This window comes from Pseudophryne corroboree, chromosome 3 (assembly GCF_028390025.1).
Source record: "Pseudophryne corroboree isolate aPseCor3 chromosome 3, aPseCor3.hap2, whole genome shotgun sequence".
NCBI lineage: Eukaryota > Metazoa > Chordata > Amphibia > Anura > Myobatrachidae > Pseudophryne > Pseudophryne corroboree.
The window spans coordinates 199,850,238-199,872,841 of NC_086446.1; the positions used below are offsets into that span (position 1 = coordinate 199,850,238).

General features: G+C 43.6%; 1 long non-coding RNA gene across 2 annotated transcripts in view; it reads left to right on the forward strand.

Moving 5' to 3' along the window:
- Positions 1-11,064: 11,064 nt before the first annotated feature.
- The window catches only part of LOC135057593 (uncharacterized), a 176,519-nt gene continuing 164,979 nt past the window's right edge, over positions 11,065-22,604 (forward strand). For both annotated transcript variants that reach the window (XR_010244225.1, XR_010244226.1), the window contains exon 1: positions 11,065-11,177. This is a non-coding gene — a long non-coding RNA (uncharacterized LOC135057593). The remainder of the gene's footprint in view (positions 11,178-22,604) is intronic.

Sequence of the window (22,604 nt, forward strand, 5' to 3'; positions counted from 1 at the left end):
GAGGGCAGAGGGGGAAAGGCGTCCACTTTCTGCCGGACCTCATGCAGGAATTCGCGAGCCGACTTCAAATTCTGGCGCGCCACCACGTGCACCGAATCCGAAATGGGCAGGCGAAAACCATGCCGAAAACCCTCCAAAAGGAACAACGCTGCCGACTTGTTGGTGTATAAACTAAGGCAGCGCTGCAATTCGGAAACTCGGATAGGGGAGGGGGCCTTACTTACCAACTCCCCCGGCCTCGGCTGGAGCGGAGGGATTACCGCTCGCCGCCGAGGCGCAGTCTTTTGCCGGGTGACCGGCCCCGCACAACTTACACGAGTGGCGAAAACGACAATTTGCGCCCCTGGTGCATTTTCCCTCGTTGTAGGCAAAACACTTGCCTTTCCCCGATGAGCGGGACGCCGAAACCCCGGCCGCCGCGGGCTTCTTGACCGCAGCATCCGGAGTGGGCTTGACCTGTTGTGTGACCTCCAACCACACCTTGACATCCTTAAAACCAGCGGGCAGAATGGGGTTACCATCCTGATTACGACGGAATTTCTCGTCGTAATCTCGCCATGCGGAACCCTTGGATTTTAAGTACATGTCATGCACTACAAAGAGGTATTTAACCAAATTGGGATACTCTGCGGGCCGCGATTCGGTGTAGCAAGCCGTGAAAACCAAGAAACCACGCAACCACTGGTGAAAATTACGGAAGGCACTCTCCCCAATCCCCCCGGTTTCTTAGCTGCGTCAAAAGCCTGCCGCATCTCATCCGTAAGGGTGAAGACGTCCACGTACTTCCCCTTCCTAATTTTTCCCCGCATCCGCTTGCGAACCCCCCGAGTAACGGTTGTATTGGTGCAATGAACCATCTCCGTATAACGGGGGGGTCAGTGGGAACCGCCGGCGCTAGCACTGGCGCTTTTCGCGATTCCTTAGCCACGCGCCGCGCAATAAGTCTAGCTAGTTTACGTTGGCGCCGCGGAGAACCTGAAGAAGCGCTGCTATAAGAGGTGGAAGAAGTGCTAGAGGAACAATGGGAAGTAATAGCGTGCTCACCCGCGCCTGAAGGACCTGGAACAGCGTCTTCCGTTTCACCCGACTCCGGTGGCGGTGGAACATCTTCCGTCGGTGCCGCGGCCTCAGCTCTCTCCGAACTCTGGCCCCTCCGCGATGAAGACCCGGAACTTGCCAGCACCTGAGAGGATGAAACAGAGGGGACAACAGGCGCAGGAGAAAACAGTGCATCAACAGAAAAGGGGGGAACAGGCGGGAGGGGGGGCAATGCACATTCGCTCGGCGGAGGGGGGCCAGCGGGCAGCGTCGGGAGAGGAACCCCCACGGAGAGGGACGGAACGGCGTGGGGGAAGGCAGACCCGATCCCTGTCTCGCCACCCACGGTGTAGGCAGGAAGGCACGCGGGAGGTGGAAGGTGCCCGGCCGACACGTTAAATGCCGACGAGACCGGTTGGAACGGAGTAGGAGCAAGGGGTGGCTGCCAAAACTGGGCCAACGGGTTCGCCCCAGCCGTGGAGGACCCGTCACACGAGCCCGCAAAGGCAGGGGGGGGATTGCAAACCGGGGGCCACCAGCCGACCACGTGGGTCGGACGCCAGCGGCCGAACTGGCACAATACGGTTAAAAGTGCGGTGAGGAAAAAACTGGGAGGCCCGTGAAAGGCGCTCCGGAGAACGTGGCCAATGCCTGCGCGACTGGTCAGGGAAGGCCACTGGGAAAAAATTGTCCCCCGGCAAAACCGTGAGGCGCGGCAAACGATGGAGGAGGACCAGGCAGGTGGAACGCAGCCACCATGGATGACTGTGTCGCCACCAGCTGCACCGCCCCCACCGGGCCGGGGGGAAAGGGCCTAGAGCCCGACGCCCGGGGATGCCGATGCGGGAACATAACCAGCGAGTGACCAGGAGCCAAAAGAAATTGCCCCCACTGCGATATCCCCCGCCGGGGAACCCACCCCTGACGTGGCAACCCATGCAAACCCCACCCCCTGTAATGCGCTGGGGCCCGCCCTCCCCACTCCATCCCCAACCATATATATGGGGTTAAATGCCCCCCCCCCGCAGGGGAGAGCCCATCCACAGCCGCCCGAGTAATAGAGGTCATAGGATCTCCCTGTAACCCCACAACATATTGACCCCCCAGCAGTGTGTGCCCCCCCTAGCCCCCCGCAGCCCACCCGCGGACGCCAGGCTCCACGTTGGTGCCCGCGCCGCTGGTCGGAGCCGCCGTCATGAGGGGAAGGGGAGCCGAGCCGCAGCTAGTAGCGCTGGGCGAGGTAGCCGCCCGGCGCACGGAGGACTCCGGGGACGCCCACGGCCGAGGCCCGGCCGAGACGTCCTCCGCAGCAGCACGGCCCGAACGGCCGCCGGCCGCGCAATCACTGCTGGCAGGGGCGCGGGCCGCAGTGGCCCAACCCCGCTGCGATACTGCGGCCGCCGGGAGCAACCTACGTGGGGCCGCACTCCGGGATCGCGGGCGTTGGGTGCCCGCGGCTTCCACGAGGCAGCGGGAGGGGGGGGCAGATCGGCGGGGACGCGGCATCTTAAGGCAGCAGAAAAGGGGCACAGCAGCAGGGGAATGCACTAAAGGGAATACTGAAAACAAAACAATGGAAACAGCAACTAAAACCTCCACTTATAAAACAAAGGGGGACAAAAAAGCACAATGAAATACAAAGGTAATATACTCAGCCTTCCTGGGCCATACAATAAATGGCAAGAGGAAGTCTGAGGCACATGACCCTACCCTATACACTATCATGAGACCAACCCCTTAAAGCTTGACGGACAACCCTCTGATCCTATAGGAAAAAACCACCGGAAACATGATCTGCCTAGCAACTGCTTAGTCATAAAACAACCAATCAGCAAAAGTTGGGATCTTATATGGCCTCAAGCTTATGCAGCCTTCAGCTTATCTAGCGCAGCATATTCCGTTGCGCTTTACAATTAAAACAACAGTTATAGAACAAAGCTGGGCAAAGCCAGACAGACATAGAGATAGGAGAGCCCTGCTCGCAAGGTTACATTCTACCAAATTTAATCACAGTGGGGTAATTGTAATATGAAACAAGTTTGCAAGAGGTGCAGGATTTTGGATGAGAATGGTCGTATTCTTAAAGCGGCAATCATTTACAAAGCAAAACCAGGTTGGTGTTAAATAGGGGGTTGGTCTGTTACATAGCTGTAAAAGGGACCACAATGATTTTGAAAAGGAGCTGATTGTTGGAGTGAGGAAAAGTAATTATCGTCAACAGGCATCTGAAAGGAAACGCTTATTCCAGGAGTGTGACCTCTATGCCTAAATTTGAAGTGGAATGCAAAATAGTGGGGCGGCTGAATGTAATATTTTGTTTACTGTGAGGTGGGCACTTAAATCAATTATTAAAAACAGTGTGAGATCTCCACAGTGCATGATATACTATTCTGTCTGCAGTGTGAACAGGGAATGGATAATGGAGGAGTGATAGACGATAATAAAATTCTGGTGATGTTATGGGGCACAATTTCCTGGTATGCTTTGAGTGCAGTCATTCCTTTTAGGTGAGTATATTATTGAAGTGTCATGGTCTTCTCAATCGCTAGCACTTAACTCAGACAAGATGTTTCCTCTGTTATTGAAGAATGGTGCAGCATCCCTCCTGCATTCCCACAGATATTGATACACGTACATCCACAGTACACAGAAGCCTTAGTGACCAAATGTAGTGACCTAAAGAACTGCTACTTGGCTTTTATTGATAATTCCATTTTTTTTTGTCTTTCCACTGTAACAAAATAATAGATAAGTGCCAATGCCAGATAAATCTGTCGCTGTGCTTTTCATGCTGAACAATTTGGCTTTTACATTAAAGCAATGTATTGATCAATGAAATTATGCATGGAAAACATCGTAGGAATCAATGTAAAAATGTGTTTGTCACATGATTAAGGTTTACAGAAAGCACTAAAAGTACAATGTGAACAAATAATGAATGTACAGTATTTGCCTACTCACTAATGCGGCAAAAATAGGACGTGAAGCTATATTTTGGGGAAGCTGAGCTGTTGTTTCTTTCTGAGCTACTGTTTGAGTAAGTTAAAGTTATTATGTTTTTAATGTATTTAATGTGGTGTCTGTATGCTGTGGGTTTAGTGTTAAGTAAATGCAAAACCTTTTTATCTTGCTTAAATGCCAACACCCCCATGAATTTTACATAGCTTTTTTCTCTACAATAAAATTAAAAAGATCATATAAGGGTTTCCCTCAGGGCATCCAATAAATTCTGCCAGATCTTCTATTAAGATAGAGCAGGGGAGGTGATTGTATGTCAGCAAATCGTTATTCTTCTTTGGGCTGCCATCGCCCCACTTCAATTTTTGATAGGCCTAGAGTATAATTTTATAGTAAGCTATTTTACTTCCTGAAGATCGTTGATAGTCAGGTGTAGCATCCAATAAAGGTAGAACAGTCTAATATATTTCTATTTTAATATTTTCTGTAAACAATTAGAGTACAATGAACAGTAAATTTAGTGAATTTACGTTGCAATCAAAGTACCGAGATTTTTATGAGAATCTGTGCTGATATTCAGGTCTATAACTGTCCAAATATTTACCAGACAAATGCACCTTCAGAATTATTTAGTTGGTAAAAAAATGGAGTGTTGACCTGAAAGGAATGCTTTTAATATCACTAACTGTATGGTATGCTCCTGCCGGTCACTCACTTTGTGTGCAACAACAACATTGTATTCATCTCTGTATCAGGCCCATAATACCATTAACCTTACCATGATCCAACTGTCATTGGCTTGTCTTGTTTTAAAGTCTGAGTTCCTGGCAGCGACAATGTTTTATATTGTTTTTAGAGATGAGTGGGTTCGGTTTTACTCGGATTTACTAGTTTTCAAAACGGCATCTTATTGTCGCACGGATGTCACGTGTTTTGGATAGCCAATAGTAAAAATCCGGTTAAAACCGAACTGGCGTTAATTCTGGTGTTACATCAGAACCCGTTAATCTCTAATTATTTTCAGATTTTTATATACTAAGTCCCAGATTTATCAAGCCTTGGAGAGTGATAAATAACACGGTGGTAAAGTACCAGCCAATCAGCTACTAACTGTAAATTTTCAAACTCAGCCAGTAATATGACTCTTAGGCGCTGATTGGTTGGTACTTTATCACCGTGCTATTTATCACTCTCCAAGGCTTGATAACTCTAGGCCTAAGGATGATGTCTCTATAAAATGTGGTCATTACTATAATATTTTTTTTATTCCAATATCTGCCTTTGAAATGTCAATGCATAATACTAAGCCTACAGTAGTTCTATTTGTGTATGCAGTGTACTCAACATACAATTTTGACAAAGACAGGACAGCATAACTCAGTTGTGAGGTAGTTTATGTAGTATATTGACCAAATTAACTATTAGCAAAGGTCAAGTACTTCTTGTCCCCCAAAAAATGGGTAATGCTGATCAACACAAATCAACACAAATGTTTACCTGTCTGTGAGCAAAGAGAATGGGTGTTAACCAAACTATAAAGTGTACATTTGCTGAAGGAACCGATACATTTTAGTGAATATTGACAGCTTAATTTGTTTGAGAGATAATCTTTGCATTTAGATTTAAATCCAATATCCTAGACATCTATCACAAAATAGCAGCGATTTCTCCACTGAATCCTTATACATGATACACTATTCACTGAAATAAATCTGTATAGTTGTAAATTGCTTATTAATTATTTTTCCATTTGGAGAAGAAATAGGGCAAAGGATGTGTCAATCATCCTAAAATGGAGACATGTATTAATATGTTACATCTTGTAGCTTAGGAAATAAGTGCAAGAATACTGCACATTCTGATGCAGGTAAATAGATTAATATTCTCACAATTTGTTGATGCTTAGGATGAATACTGTTTTTCGTTCTCTTCCTACTTGTTTCTGAGACAGCATATATTTATTTTCAGCTTGTTTGTGAATTCTTGCTGTAGGGGATTCATTTGTCTTGTTGTTGAGACACTTAGCCATGACTTCATGCAACATAGAAAACACAACAGTGCAGATAAAGGCAGAAAGAGCCTACAGATATTTGTCAATCTCTGATCCGCTTTCCTTTGTAAGTAAATGAAATGTTGGAGCATGGAGGTCAAATTATCCCATTTTTGCAATGCACTTTGAATTATTGTAATAGTTGTATTTATTAATAATGTCATTAGAAGGAAATCCAGGAAAGATCAGGGAAACATCTGCAAACAAAAAAAAAAGCAAAAAAGAACATTTGAAATAAGAAAAATGAGCAGGGTTAATTGAAAAGTAATTAAGACTTTTTTTTTTTTTTTTTAAAGCAGAATACTGTGATCACCAAAGCTCATCCTTCTAATACATTTTAAGACCAACTGACTTGCCATAGAGTATGTACTAAAAATAAATAAAAGTGACATCACAAAAATATAATATAGTAACTAAAAGTTGATAGCAACCCGTGAACAGTGTCTGACTGGGTCATGAAGGGCTCACCAGGGGAATACAATGGTAGGGGCCCATATTTTTGGGTGCTGCCAGCCACCACATTGGTTTACCTAACTATTAGAGAGTGCATGGTCTGGGTACCTTGATAAATATTAGATATGTGTGCTGGCCCACATCTCGGGATTTGGGTTCTTGTTTTGGATTTGTATCTCCTTCATGTTTTGGATCTGTATTAGTTTTGCCAAAATCTCCTTTGCAAGTTTTGGATCTGTATTTGTTTTGGATGTGTATTTTATAAACAGCTAAAATCACACGGACTGTTTTTATTCCTACAGTATTATTAACCTCAGTAGCACTAATTTCCTATCATTTCCAGTCAATTTTGACCACATCACAATATTGTTTTCATCCAGCATTGGATCTTGCAGGTTTTGAATTCCATATAAGGGATCCGCATCCGGGACTTGGCGTGATTGCACTCCCTTTGCCACAATGTCTGCAATAAAGTGAAAATTGATACAAAAATTAGTTGTGTGTATTGGTTAAAAAAACATTTACATGGTACTACATACCTTGCATAAAGCTGGATGATGCAGAACCTTCTCCAGGTCGAACATTACTTTTAAGGAACTGATCCTACATTGAGGCTCAAAATAATCTGTACAGATGATTACAGCATCTAAATTTATATATTGTACAATATATATTTTTCATTGTTTGTACACCGGTCAAAATTGCCTGGAAATTAATGTTATTTAGATTAATAACACTCCAGGAACACAAAAGGCCAATTCATGTGATTTTAGCTGTCTTTGTAAAAAAATTTGGGGAAAAATTAAACCAAAATCAGCAAAAATGGTCTGACACAGATCTTTATCAATAACTAGATCAGGGTGCCAAGGAAGGTAGAGTATGCATGTAGTGGAAGGAAGTATTGATTAGTAATTTCATTTAATTTGTTTATTTTTTAAAATTTGAATTAATCTTTGGGGGCATTGGTGACCTTAATGCATAGACAAAAAATGTTATTGGTTATATTATTACTAATTTGACTATTACTAATCTGACTTTTACTTTTTCTCATCCATTTTACATGTCCTGAATTAAGCCATCTATGCCTCTCCTCTCTTTGTTGTCCTCCATACAGTATCTGTCAACAAACACGAATAAAGTGGGGAACAGCACAATTAGTACTTCAATTAGTACAAAAAATTTACCACCTACAGTGTCACAATACGTGTACCGTTGAGTCAGAGGTAGTAATCGAATGCTACGGTTTAATTTCACCAACAGTGTCACACAATACGTGTATGAGTAGGAAATAAAATATATTACTGTGGAACCACCTTCACCCACAGTGTCACACAATACATGTGTGCATTAGAAATAGTAATCAAATACTGCAGTTGACCTTCACCAACAGTGTGGCACAATACATGTATGACTACAAAATAATAATATACTGCGGTCTGACCGGCAGTGTTACAGTACTTATGAAACAAAAATAAAAATTGTATAGTACACTGGGGTATGTCACAACAGGCTGAGGATGGGGCTCCAATGAGTGGGTGTCAGGTGGAAGAGTGGATGTCCCTGCAGGTAGCAAATGAGGAGGCCGAATATAGTTCTTTCTCATATACTTAAGAGTTGAAAGATGAGCCGCCCGAAGAATAGAACTTGAAGACTAAACAATGAATGCTTGCACAGCGTGGACGGAGCATACTGCAGATTGAAGACTTGAAGAATGAAGAATAAATGTTTAATAAACGTAACTGAAGAACACTGAAGAATGAAGACTTGGATAATGTGGACTTGATACACAAGGTTAGTGTACACTGGAGACTTGAAGACTTGAATAATGGATGCTCAATAAATGAAATTAAAGAACTCTGAAGAATGAAGACTGGAATGATGAATGATTGTTAAATGTGACTGAAGAACACGGGACAATTGAAGACTTGAATAATGGATGCTCAATAAACAAGATTGAAGAACACTGTGGAATGAAGACAGGAATGATAGATGGTCATTAAACATGACTGAAGAACAATGGAGACTTGATGACTTGAATTATGGATGCTCAATAATCGAGAATGAAGAACACTAATGAATGAAGACTGGAATGATGAATGCTTGCTAAACATGACTGAGAGGCATGAACAGAACCCAATGTTCCTTCTACGGTTAAAGAGCTCCCGACGATGCTGTTTGGAGGTGGTGAGCTGTGGACAGCGGGACTTGAGTAACCACTGGCGGCTGTGCAATAGGAGGCAACAGAGGTGACAGGTCCATGGAGAAGATCCCCTGCAGTGCTATAATAACCACAAGAGAATCCTGTGGGGAGCTCAGAGCTGGAGCACCTGCACTTAGGCAGTAACATAAAGCACTGGCAAGGTTCAAGGTTGTACTGACCCATTTTAAAAGAGGGTCAGATGGATGTAGTTATGTGATAATAAAACTGACAGAGAGAGCACCCATTTTTCAGACACAGCAGACAGAGAGAGCACCCCTTTTTCAGATACAGCAGACAGAGAGCACCCCTTTTTCAGATACAACAGACAGAGCACCCCTTTCAGATGCAGCAGACATAATGGGATGTAGTTATTTGACTGGCAGACCACTATTTCAGATACAGCAGACAGAGGACCCCGCCTTGACTAATACAGCAGAATAACCTTTTCAGATACAGCTGAGAGAACACCCCTTTTTCAGATACAGCAGACAGAGAGCACCCATTTTTCAGATAAAGCAGGTAGAGCAACCCTTTTTCATATACAGCAGGCAGAGCAACCCTATCAGATACAGCAGACAGAATGGGATATAGTTATGTGACCAGCAGAACCCTTTTTCCGATACAGCAGACAGAACACACCCACCTTTACTAATACAGGAGAATACCCCTTTCAGATACAGCAGACAGAGCACTCCTTTTCCAGATACAGCAGACAGAGCACCCCTTTTTTAGATACAGCAGAGGGCACCCCTTTTTTAGATACAGCAGAGGGCACCCCTTTTTCAGATACAGCAGACAGAGCACCCCTTTTTCAGATACTGCAGACAGAGCATCTCTTTCAGATACAGCAGACAGACCCGCCCCATGCCACACTATATAGTACTGACACGGATACGTCCATCCAGAACACTCTCCACAGCCGGAGGGAAGATGGTGCCAATCACCGGGGACCTTTATAGAATCCAAAACCTATGAGAATCCGATGGCTGGATGATGCCTCATTTTGGGATCCAAGTAAGGTGGGAAGTCCCGAATCAGACTCAGATCCGGACTCGGATTGCAAAGTTCGGGTGGGTCCGCTTCTCAGACAACCAGACCAGCTCATCTATAATTAATATATACAGTAAATGCTGATGGTGCATGCATGAAAATGTACCAGCAATGCACTATAGAAATTAGACCATAGTAATGTGCAGTATAAGGTAACATGTATAATTTAAGTGCACACTGGGAAACCTAATTCCTAGAGGAGGAGGTGGGGCCCCCAGGCAGTGGTTTCTCTGGTACCCCTGTGGACCAATCCGATCCTGCCCATGAAAAATGTTCCTATTATATTCTTATATTGAGCTACAAAATAAACACACTGGGAGCACAAGTTAGGGTAATGTCATAGCAAGGCAAAATGTCAGTACAACTTTGATGGAATCCATGTATACCCTTATACCTGCTATGGAATGAACATAGACAAAATATGACCTAGAACCTAGTAGTGAAAATAGTGGAAGCCATCTGATCGTGATGTCACAAGAATATACTATACAACCGTATCTTAGCTTTGCTTTACAAAGCCGACCTCCAAAATATATGACTGATCCCATAACCTTCACCCTTCCATCTTAACTGTGCCTTACCTTCATTTCCACATATCCTTTTTCTGACACATCTTTGATCTCTACATAGTTAAAGCGACTCACTTCCTGTAACATTTCCCACAAAACAAATTTCCAACAGTGGTGCTGTGGCCCTTCTCTACAGTACACCATCATCCCACACATAAATGTGAAGTGGTATAAAATTGATTGTCATACAGTAAATGAGAAGTGGAAATCGTACAGTATGCATTAAAAAAACAAAACACAAAATTGCACCCTGGGCATGTACTCCATCCTAGTTATGCCACTGGGATTGTTATACAGTACATTTCATCTACCTTGCTGTGCCATTAGATTAACATATTGGTTGGAGTATATGGGGCCGAATTACTAAGCCTTGGACGGAGATAAAGTGGACGGAGATAAAGTCCCAGCCAATCAACTTCTAACCTCCATGTTACAGGCTGTGTTTGAAAAATGACAGTTAGGAGCTGATTGGCTGGTACTTTATCTCCATTAACTTTATCTCCATCCAATGCTTAGTAAATAGACTCCTTAGTCTTATTTTTACCTGAGGATCCAATGCGCAGGTGTCATAGCTGTGAAGCAGATGCAGCTAGTATGGTGATTAACAGTTACCAGTGATTAAATAAATGTTTATCAGTTCATTTCTTTTATATTAAAGGGGGTAGTTACTGTATCAAAGCTTGGTGAGGGGTAAAATGGATAGAGAGATCAATTATTACCCAATCAGCTTTTTCCATTTTACAGACTGTGGAGCAGATGTATTAAGCCTGGAGAAGAGATAATGCAGTGATGAAGAAGTGATAAGTGGAAGGTGATAAAGCACCAGCCAATCAGCTTCAAATTGTCATTTTTCAAACCTGTAAGTAGCTTGATAGGTTGGTACATTATCAAAAACTCTCTCCAAGCTTTAATAAATACTGTACAGTACATGTCAGTTTATTTCAAATAATACTGTTCACTACATGTACCTTTTTGCACATTCCGCACTTTTATTCCTGGGTTGGTGTGACCTGGCTGCTTTGGTGAATCACATTGTAATACTAGCGCTAACACTTTTTTAGAACATTTTTATTTTTCTAGCTATGCAACACTTTTGAACACTCCAATTATTACTTCTTACAAATGTGGCACTCCTAACACATACTGTAGCTTTGTCTTCTTTTTTATGTAACACTGACTATCTCTTTAATCTCTCACTAGTGTGATGCCTTGGGGTGGTTGGCCTGTGCTGACTTGGGGGATTCTGTGCTCTTGACTTGAACCATAGTGTTAGGGACCCACCAGATTAGGTCACTTGGTTAAGGTTGGTGGGCCAATATGTTTTGGGCCCAAAATTATGCTAAGCACCTCAATTTTGCTCTGTTAGATTGCAAAATGTATTATAATTATTCTGATTAGCAGTGCTTAGTACTATACAATGTGCACATGCATTTTCTTTTTTTTTCTGTGTGGAACTACAAGTCCCAGCATGATAGCACCTCTAATTATGTTTGGAATTATGGTTTGCAGTTCAAGGTCCCCATATATAGTCTATATTGTGTACCTATGTACACTTGAAGGCAGAAACTCCTTTAGCTTGGCTTAGCATCCCTAACAGATACCCAATGGTGTTTTTAATTAGCATTGATCTCTTGCTCTACAGACTGCATATTTTGTGAAAGGCACTATGATGGTAAGTCCTGAATAAATGTATACAATTTCTCAGTTTTAGGGATTAGTTTGGGGAACTGGGGCCCCTGGGTTGGTGTGGCCTAGCTGCTTTGGGGCATCACATTGTAATACTTAATCTGGCACTTTTTGGTTTAGCAACTATTTATTATTCTACCAATGTAATACCTTTTCACACTGTAATTATTACTTCTCACCAATGTAATGCTACTAAAGGTACATACACATTAGATGACTAAGGTGGACGATATGCACAATACAGATAATATTGTGAATATTGTCAAGTGTGTATGCACTATAATGATAATGATGCGCTCCCCCGTTATCAACTTTAACAACTGAAAAGGCAGTCAAATTTAGGCTATATCTTTCATTACTGCATGTTCAGAGATGGGAGGGGTGATGTCACTGAATGATATGGTTCACTATATTGTTCAGTCTACAGCTGGGGACATTTCAAAAGAAATGTTTTATCTTTATTGTTTAAAAATCGTCTAGTGTGTATCAACCTTTTTACATACTGTAGCTTCTGCTTTTTTTTATGTAATGCTAATACTTTAACCTCTCACTAGTGTGATGCCTTGGGATGGTTGACCTGTGCTGACTTGGGGGGCCCTGTGCCCTGTACTTGAATTTTAGACTTAGGGACCCACCAGAAGAGGTCACCTGGTCAGTGTTGGTGGGCCCATATATTTTTGTCCGAACACTATGCTAAGCACCTCAATTTTGCTCTCAGATTGCAGAGTTTATTATAATTATTCTGATTAGCAGTGCCTAGTACTATAGTGTGCATCTGTAATTTCCTTTCTTTTTTTTGTGTCACACTGTCATTCCTATAAGTACTGGTTACACTTAAGGCACTATTAAATATCTAAAATTGTATGTGTGCCTTGCAGAGAACACCCTGTGCTCACACCACTTTAACAAGACTGCGTATAATCATCTTGCTGTGAAAAAATACAAACCAGGCTTTTTCATGCATAGTGACATCCTGCATGGCTAATGGTGTGTACACATGGTGAGATATGTTCTTACGATTTTGACTATATAGTCAAAATCGTAAGAAAAGTTATTGCAGATCGCAAAGTGAAAGTCACCTTGCAATCCTGATTCGATGCCAATGCGCAGTCCTGCACGGTCAGCATCGTAAGCCTAGATAGACTGTGCAGGCAAGTCAATTTTGACTATCTCATAGAAGATAGTCAAAATTTACACTTAGCCAAAATCGCACATAGTCAGTATCGCAAGCACACTCATTTATGTGCTTGCGATGCCGACCTAGCCCTGTTGCATAGTGAGAATTGGGGTTATCCTGAATCTCACCGTGTGTATTCACCTGTTTGCAGCTGGTGATCACTCCATAAATTCCATTAGAAACTAATGGAGCGATCACCAGCTGCAAATAGTCTCAGCCTGGCACACCATGCAGGATGCCACATTATAGCTAGAGATGTGCACCGGACATTTTTTGGGTTTTGTGTTTTGGTTTTGGATTCGGTTCCGCGGCCGTGTTTTGCATTCGGACGCGTTTTGGCAAAACCTCACCGAAAATTTTTTGTCGGATTCGGGTGTGTTTTGGATTCTGGTGCTTTTTTCAAAAAACCCTAAAAAACAGCTTAAATCATAGAATTTGGGGGTCATTTTGATCCCATAGTATTATTAACCTCAATTACCATAAGTTCCACTCATTTCCAGTCTATTCTGAACACCTCACACCTCACATTATTACTTTTAGTCCTACAATTTGCACCGAGGTCGCTGGATGGCTAAGCTAAGCGACACAAGTGGCCGACACAAACACCTGGCCCATCTAGGAGTGGCACTGCAGTGTCAGGCAGGATGGCACTTCAAAAAAATTGTCCCCAAACAGCACATGATGCAAAGAAAAAAAGAGGCGCACCAAGGTCGCTGTGTGACTAAGCTAAGCGACACAAGTGGCCGACACAAACACCTGGCCCATCTAGGAGTGGCACTGCAGTGTCACGCAGGATGGCACTTCAAAAAAATTGTCCCCAAACAGCACATGATGCAAAGAAAAAAAGAGGCGCACCAAGGTCGCTGTGTGACTAAGCTAAGCGACACAAGTGGGCAACACAAACACCTGGCCCATCTAGGAGTGGCACTGCAGTGTCAAGACAGGATGGCACTTCAAAAAAATTGTCCCCAAACAGCACATGATGCAAAGAAAAAAAGAGGCGCACCACAGGTATAGAATGTAGATGGATAGTATACTTAATGAATGACGACACAGGAGGTAGGTACAGCAGTGGCCTACCGTACTGCTATATATAGTATACTGGTGGTCACTGTGTCAGCAAACTGCAAAACTAAAATGCACCACAGGTATAGAATGTAGATGGATAGTATACTTAATGAATGACGACACAGAGTTAGGTACAGCAGTGGCCTACCGTACTGCTATATATAGTATACTGGTGGTCACTGTGTCAGCAAACTGCAAAACTAAAATGCACCACAGGTATAGAATGTAGATGGATAGTATTGTCAAAGTCAGAAAAATATGTCTATACACACTGCCATATTTGCACCTCATACACGTCCGCGCTGCGCATGCGTATGCTCTCCCGTGAGTGCGCATACTCACAGTCGCGGGCACCCGCAGGCGCACGGTATGCGTATTTACGGTAGAGTTTATGTGATCGTAGCGTGCGACTCAATCGTTACATATTTTCACTATATAATGTATTTTGTAGATCATGGTCCCTTTGATAGATTCTGAAAGTTTAGTTAATATAGCATGTTCCTGGACAGAGGGATCCCTCTTTGTATTGTATGAAGGGTCTAACAGGAGTCATACAGTGGTGTTTAGTATCCATCGGAAGAACATTTAAAGAGCAATATTCCGGTGTTGGTTTGGAGCGGATAATCGCTCGTGCGAATAGTTATGGACATAAGAAGTTTATGTCCATTTACTATTATTTACTCTTACTTAGCCATGCGGCGGGAAACCCAGTTTCCCTCCCACCTGAGCTGTTGGAAATCGTCACAGCCCACCTGTATGAATCAACCTATGACCTTTTGTTATAGTGCGAAGCCGAATTCCTGTGTCCAATGAACAATGAGATTGTAGGGACCATTGAATTGTATTGTGTGTGGGGCATAAATAGACAAGCCGATCACATCCAGCTCACTCTTCAACGGTTATCATTGCTGAAAATCGGGAGCTGGATGTCCAGAGGCGCATGCGATCGTTTCCCCTTGTGCGTAAGTGTTTCTCCGCAACCATATTGTTCTTACTGTTATTGTGAGCCATTTCTCTCTCTCTCTCTCTTCTCCTCTTTCTCTCTTATTTTCCCTTAAAACATAATTGTATTGTATTGTATTTCCTGTATAGTTATCTGGTTAGGTAGTCTATGTTATATTGTAGTGTATGACTTGTATTGTGTTAATTCTTTTGCAAGTATATCATTCATAATATATATATATTAGGCGTTGGACCCTATGCCCTGGTATCTGTGTATTTCTTATAGTGTTTAGTATTCTCAGAGCGTCGGTGACGCTCGAACAGCATTTGAGTTAATAAGGTTACACTAGGTTGCATCTACACCCTATTTCTACACTAAGGTTTTACTGCATAATATACTGTTTATGGTTTAGATATAAAGGTTTAACATTGTGAGCGTCAGCGCCGCTGGTGATCTCCTCGTGGTCCCGAGCGTCCGCTACGCTATAGCGAATCATTACGTTAGACGGCAGCCAATAGCGTGCCTGCCTGTGATCTCTTGGCCGTGAGCGAACGTGACGCTTGAGCGTCTCGACTACGGCTAAGCGATTGCTACGCAACGAGCGTACCCTTACGGTACTCCATACGTGAATAGCGTACAGTGTTCTTAGACCTCATAAAGGGTTTTATATAAGATAAATATTTAGCTTTATCAATTGGCGGCTCGCCCGTCCTTCACATATCTGCACTAGGTAATTTCAGCAGACATTATCCAGCAGCAAAGGGCGGGAGGTCATATTCCTCGTAGTGCTGTTTGGATAAGCGTCTGCTCCGCTTAGTAAAGGGTGCTGAAGGAATCCGGGACCGGAGGTAAGAACAAAACGATAGTGTCTTTTTAAAACTGTTTATTTCTGTCTTGCGTACACACGCACGCATATCTGCATTTCTTTTCATTCGTGTATTTCCATATATCACTCTCCTGTTTGCCATTGTATAATTGATAAACGTACTAAGAGAGATTTGCCGCTATTTCATAGTTAAAGAGTAAAGGTAATACAGTTAAGGTATAGAAATACACACAGCTCTACCTAAAGGTAAAAGGAGAGATTGGTGTGGTGTGCGGTAGATGATCGAGGATCATCTACATTGATAAATGTGTTAGTTGTGTTACGGTGGACATTGGTTTTGTGTACACGTGTCTCTAACAAAGGGCTGAGACTCGCGTACGCCAAGGCCGACGCACGCAGCGTAAATTACGCAACGGAGTGTCTGGGTACGCCCACGTAACTCAAGTCACACGATAGTGTTGATTTTTAAGTAGCGCAACAAGCGATAAATAGCGCAACAGGCGATAAGTAGCGCAAATCTATTTTAAATTCGAAATTTAAATTAATAGATCCTTCTCCTAATTTGTAACACATCTGGTCTAAAGAGAAATTTCTGCGCAGAAATAGAAATAGAAACAAAAGTGTATATGTGGTGAGTGAGTGTGTTTTTACAATTTTGAGGATTGAACCAAAAGAAATCATCGAGTTCTCGTGAAGGTACATACGTGTAAGTGACATGCACGGTGGCTAGGGAGGCATCCTTGGTTAAACAAAAAATTTGAGCATTAGAGTATAGCAGACCAGGAGGTCATACTGTAACAGACCAGGAGGTCTAGGTACAGCAGACAAGGAAGTCCGCTATAGAGTCCACAGGCACAACACCAAAAAAAGGGTTGGTGCAACACCCATATAGGCCATACAAGCTCTTGCTGAAGGAATTCGCAGCCGCAATTTTCGATTCCGCTGGTCGCTCCCTACATAAGATTAGTTGCTTATGTGCTGAACGATTGTACCGCACGTAATTGTGTGCATTAGTAAACCTGACCGGTACTATTTGTGTACGAAGGTCATAAACGCTATTTGTACATTCTAACGTGATTTGTGTAATTTTTTTATTTTTTCAAAAAGGGAAGTTCGCTGGTCACTCAGGAACTATCTGACAACCACACCTTTACTGGAAAGGGTTAATGCTCTGCGGATCACACTCACATGTTCCAGTAAACAAAGGTTAATAGGGGCCCTGGGTCGAGTACGCCAGCACTATATCAGTGTGATCAGGTCGTATTGGTCGGCGTGGGCGAGTGAGTGAGGTGCTCGGTAAACTTCACCGCCAACCTATCGTGAATATCTTGGTTTTTTGTAAGGTTCCGTAACACCTGCAAATTATGGGGGCCAGTTGTTCAGGAAGGGGGCGATCAACCTCGGTTCGGGTTGATTCTATAAACCGACCAGTCGGGTCGGCAAGGTACGTAATGTGTGAAAAGTACGGAAGTCACACAGAAGCTTTATGTGATGAATGGGAGAGAATGACAGTACATGACGGGGAGAAATTCCCAAGAGTAGGTAGCTTCAGCACAGAGGTGTTAACAAATTTAAGGAGAAGGATATGTCTCATTAAATCAGCAAAGAGACGAATCAAGCATTATGATTATTTGCAGTTGTGGCAACAGGAGGGTGACATACAGAGAGGATTGGCTCAGGCGGCGGGATCTGGCTCTATCAGGAAACTGATAGCCACGGCCCCACCGCCACCATACATATCAGGAGAAAAATTGGTTGCGGAGAATGACGCACTAAGGTGTAACAAACAAACACTTAGAAACTGTGTAAATGTTAAAGATAATGTTAACCAATTAACCAATGCAAGTATTAACCCGTGCAAGTTGTACCCTGTTTTGAACTTTCCCCAGGAGTGTGATCAAGAGGACGAATCGGCAACAATATCAGCGCTCTCTCTAGCAGCCACCATATCTGAGACAACAGTAGGCACGGCCCAACCTATAAGATTAGTAACAAAGCCCCCTAGCGGAGGGACAGGTGAGGTCGTATCAACGGGTAAGTACGGCACCATACACTATGCTGAAACTATTTCACCACAAACTGCAGAATCTACACAGAATGATGTTGTTAGAATTAATCCTGTTAAGGTAATAGTAGTGCCAAATGGGAAAACGGACACTTCAGGAGTCACTCCTGTTAGGAACATCGCCATGTATAGCCAGTTTACCCGAATGGAATTAAGGACCATAGTGTCTGAATTCCCTGACCCTAGAAAAGATTTAGTTGCTAGCCAAAAATACATCAGAGACCTAGGAAACACTTTAGAGCCCAATAATAAAGATTGGCAAGTACTGCTAAGAGCTTGTTTACCCTCCAATGTCGACGCAGCTCAATTTTTAGTTGACTGTGGATTAGATCAGGATGTACCTCTTACAGATGTGTACAACAAAGATAATGTAAAAAGAATAAGTTTACAGTTAAAGGAGTATTTCCCAGCGGTAGTTAAATGGAACAAGATATTCTCCATTAAACAAAAGGAGTCAGAAACAGCTGCAGAGTATTTTCACAGAGCATTATCAGTGATGGCAAAATACACAGGCATAGAGGACATTAAAACAAACATAAACCATCGAGAAGTAGCAGTATCGGTACTGATGGATGGTTTAAAAGAGTCATTAAAAACTAGGGTACAGACCACACAACCATGTTGGCGAGGTCTGTCTGTGGCTACTTTGAGAGAGGCTGCTATTGATCACGACCGGAATATCACCAGACACAGGGAGTCACAAGGTGATAAGTTAATGTCAGTAAGTATACAGGCCCTGACCACAAAACAGCCTGTGTTAATATCACCAAACCCTGTGGGTAAGTCAAATGTGGTAACATGTTATTTTTGTCACAAACAGGGACACTTTGCACGAGACTGTAGATCGAGAAATGTACCAAAATCTTATCAACCCCCTAGACAACGACACGACACACGACATTGGGATCAGGGTCCACAGAGACGGAGTTATGAGCCACATACAGGGGAAACAAAAAGATACCCCCCGAACAGAGACTGGCACGCCTCTGGTAGTTCCCAGCTAACTCCCTCACAAGTAGTTGCTGCCAGCGGGATTCAGGGAGGTCACCATACCCAATAGGGGTGTGGCCATACCTGTAATCTGCAGCCAGTAAAATTGATTGCAAGCCTTGGAAGTGAACCCGAAGTTGCAATTAATGTAGCTGGTAAATCATTAAACTTTCTTGTAGATACGGGGGCGGCCAAATCAGTGATAAATTCGACAGTGGGCATGAGAACCACTGGTAGGACAATTCCAGCCATGGGAGTAACAGGAGTAGTCCAGCATTACCCTGTTAGCAAGGCAGCCGAGATTACAATAGGGCCTTTACATACCAAGCATTCCTTTTTGCTGGCTGCATCGGCACCGACCAATCTCCTGGGAAGAGACTTACTGTGTAAAATGGGGTGCGTCATTTATTGTACTCCTGAAGGTGTATTCTTGGACATACCTGAGAAACACGCTCAGGAAGTGCGAGACATGTTAGACTCCCCATCAAAATTAATGTCACATACCATTATGACAAATAGGACTCCCTCCCAAGTAGAAGAAATGACATCTCAGATACCAGAGTCACTTTGGACTAAAGATGGACAGGACACTGGATTAATGAACGTAGCTCCGGTAGTTGTACAAGTAAAAGATGGTAGGATAGCTCCAAAAATCCCACAGTACCCTCTGAAGCCAGAGGTGGAGTTAGGAGTGTACCCAGTAATAGAGCGCTTGCCACAACAGGGCATTCTGGTAAGAACGTCCAGCACTGCCAATAGTCCCATCTTCCCTGTGAAAAAGAGTGGGGGGGAGGGGTTACCGGCTAGTGCAGGATCTAAGGGGGATTAACAAAATAGTTGAGAGTCAGTTCCCCGTAGTGCCAAATCCAGCTGTCATCCTAATGCAAATCCCTCCCACTGCGAAATTTTTCACTGTTATTGACCTCTGCTCCGCTTTCTTTTCGGTACCTCTGCACCCTGACAGCCAATATTTGTTCGCATTTACATACAGAGGAGTCCAATACACATGGACTCGATTACCACAAGGATTCATAGATAGTCCAAGTATATTTTCTCAGGCTTTGCATGATTGTTTACAGTCTTTCCAACCAGAGATTGGATCAGTATTAATACAGTACGTGGATGATCTACTACTGTGTTCTGATTCATTGGAAGCATCCCTGAAGGATACGAAACAGCTCCTGTTTCATCTTTCAGACACAGGACACAAGGTATCCAAAGACAAGTTGCAATTATGCCAAACTAAGGTAAAATATTTGGGACACTGTCTAACACAAGGACTGAGACACCTGACCGCTGATAGAATTCAAGCAATTAGAGACATGACTCTGCCACAAACCCAGCAACAGATCAGAACATTTTTAGGAATGTGTGGGTATTGCCGTAATTGGATCCCAGGGTTTTCCATTCTAGCGTTACCCTTGCAGGAGATGGTCTCCTCAAACAAACCTGATTGGATTTCGCATACAGACGAGTCTGAGATGGCATTTGAGAGACTTAAACAGTGCCTAACGCAGGCACCAGCATTAGGTATGCCAGACTATGGGAAACCCTTTGAGCTATACGGAACAGAAAGTGCTGGTTGCGCGGCAGGCGTACTAACCCAAAAGCACGGTGATGCCAGCAGGCCAGTAGCATATTACAGCGCTCAGCTAGACACGGTAGCGCGATCCCTCCCCACATGCTGCGAAGCGTCGCTGCGATAGCATTGCTAGTAACGAAAAGCGAAGATGTAGTGCTAGGTCACAACCTCACAATTCATACACCACATGCAGTGTCAGCCTTGCTAAATTCTGCCCAAGCCAGGCACGTCTCATCAGCGCGGTTTACAAGATGGGAATTGGCACTAATGGCCCCCGTAAACATCACCATAAAGAGATGCAGTGCATTAAATCCTGCAACGTATCTCCCAGGTGTGCCTGGACAGGCACAAAGGGTGGAGGATGAGAGTGGTGGGGAAGGAGAATTTAACACAAAGGAGGACACACATGATTGTATGGAATATTTGACCCAAAATTTTACCGCAAGGCCTGACATCAGTGACAACCCACTGGAAGATGTAGATCTAACTTTCTACACGGACGGTAGTTGTCATAGACAGTCAGACTCGGGAGACTTGTGTACTGGATACGCAGTCGTAGATGACCAAGGCACCATAGAAGCGGAACCGCTAGGCCCACCTCACTCAGCCCAGGTTGCTGAACTGGTCGCCCTAACCAGAGCATGTGAATTGGCTAAGGGCAAATCAGCCAATATCTACACCGATTCTAGATACGCATTCGGGGTAGTCCATGATTTCGGAGCCCTATGGCACCTCAGAAACTTCATGACAGCAGCTGGTACATCGGTAGCGCATGCAGCTCACATAAAAAGGCTTCTAACAGCGATACAGGAACCCGACAGAGTGGCTGTTATCAAATGTAAAGCACACACATATAGCCAGGACCCAGTATCACTTGGTAACAGCCGAGCAGACGAAGCTGCTAAGTTAGCAGCTGGTACCCCCAGACAGACAGACACCACACAACAGATGGTATTTAATACCATCAACACACAGAAGTTGTGTGAGATGCAAAATTTGTGTTCCACACAGGAAAAGGCAGTCTGGAAGGCAAAAGGATATGGCCAGGAGTCCTCAGGACTCTGGACGGATGGACACGGTAAACCAGTGGCCCCCAGAGCATACCTTCCATGTTTAGCTGAGGCAGCTCACGGGCTGACTCATCTGGGCAAGGAAGGGATGTGCAAGTTGGTAAGAGCATATTGGTGTGCCCCAGGATTTTCATCTCATGCGAGTAAAAGAGCAATGTCATGCCTTACCTGTTTGAGAAAGAACATCGGAAAGGCAATACCTACAGAACCATCTCATATCCCACCTGCCGGCGGCCCTTTCCAGGTAATACAGATTGACTTTATACAATTACCCCCTTGTCGAAATTTGAAATATGTACTTGTTTGTATAGATGTTTTCTCAAATTGGGTCGAAGCATTTCCGGCGGCCACAAATACCGCTATGTTTACTGCTAAGAAAATTGTGCAGGAATTTGTATGTAGATATGGTATCCCTAGAATTATCAAAAGTGATAGGGGTACCCATTTTACAGGTGATGTCTTTCAAGGAATGTGTAAATTGATGGGAATTGATAGCAAGCTGCACACTCCATACCGTCCACAGGCGAGTGCGAAAGTGGAAATAGTGAACAGCACTATTAAAAATAAACTGAGTAAAGTGATGGCAGCAACAGGATTGACATGGCCAGAAGCTTTACCCATTGTACTGTACAGCATCAGAACCACTCCCAGGTCCCCTCTTAATCTGTCTCCCTTTGAAATCTTGTTTGGTCGACAACCGCATGTTATGATTAACCCTCAGGATGATTTGAAGTGTAACAATGAAGTGACTGTAAAATACTTGATTAACATGAGTAAACAGTTAAGGAATCAAAATGATAATCTGAAGTTGGTGATTCCTGATTTACCAGATAGTAATTGTCATGACATTGAACCTGGGGATTATGTAATGATACGGAA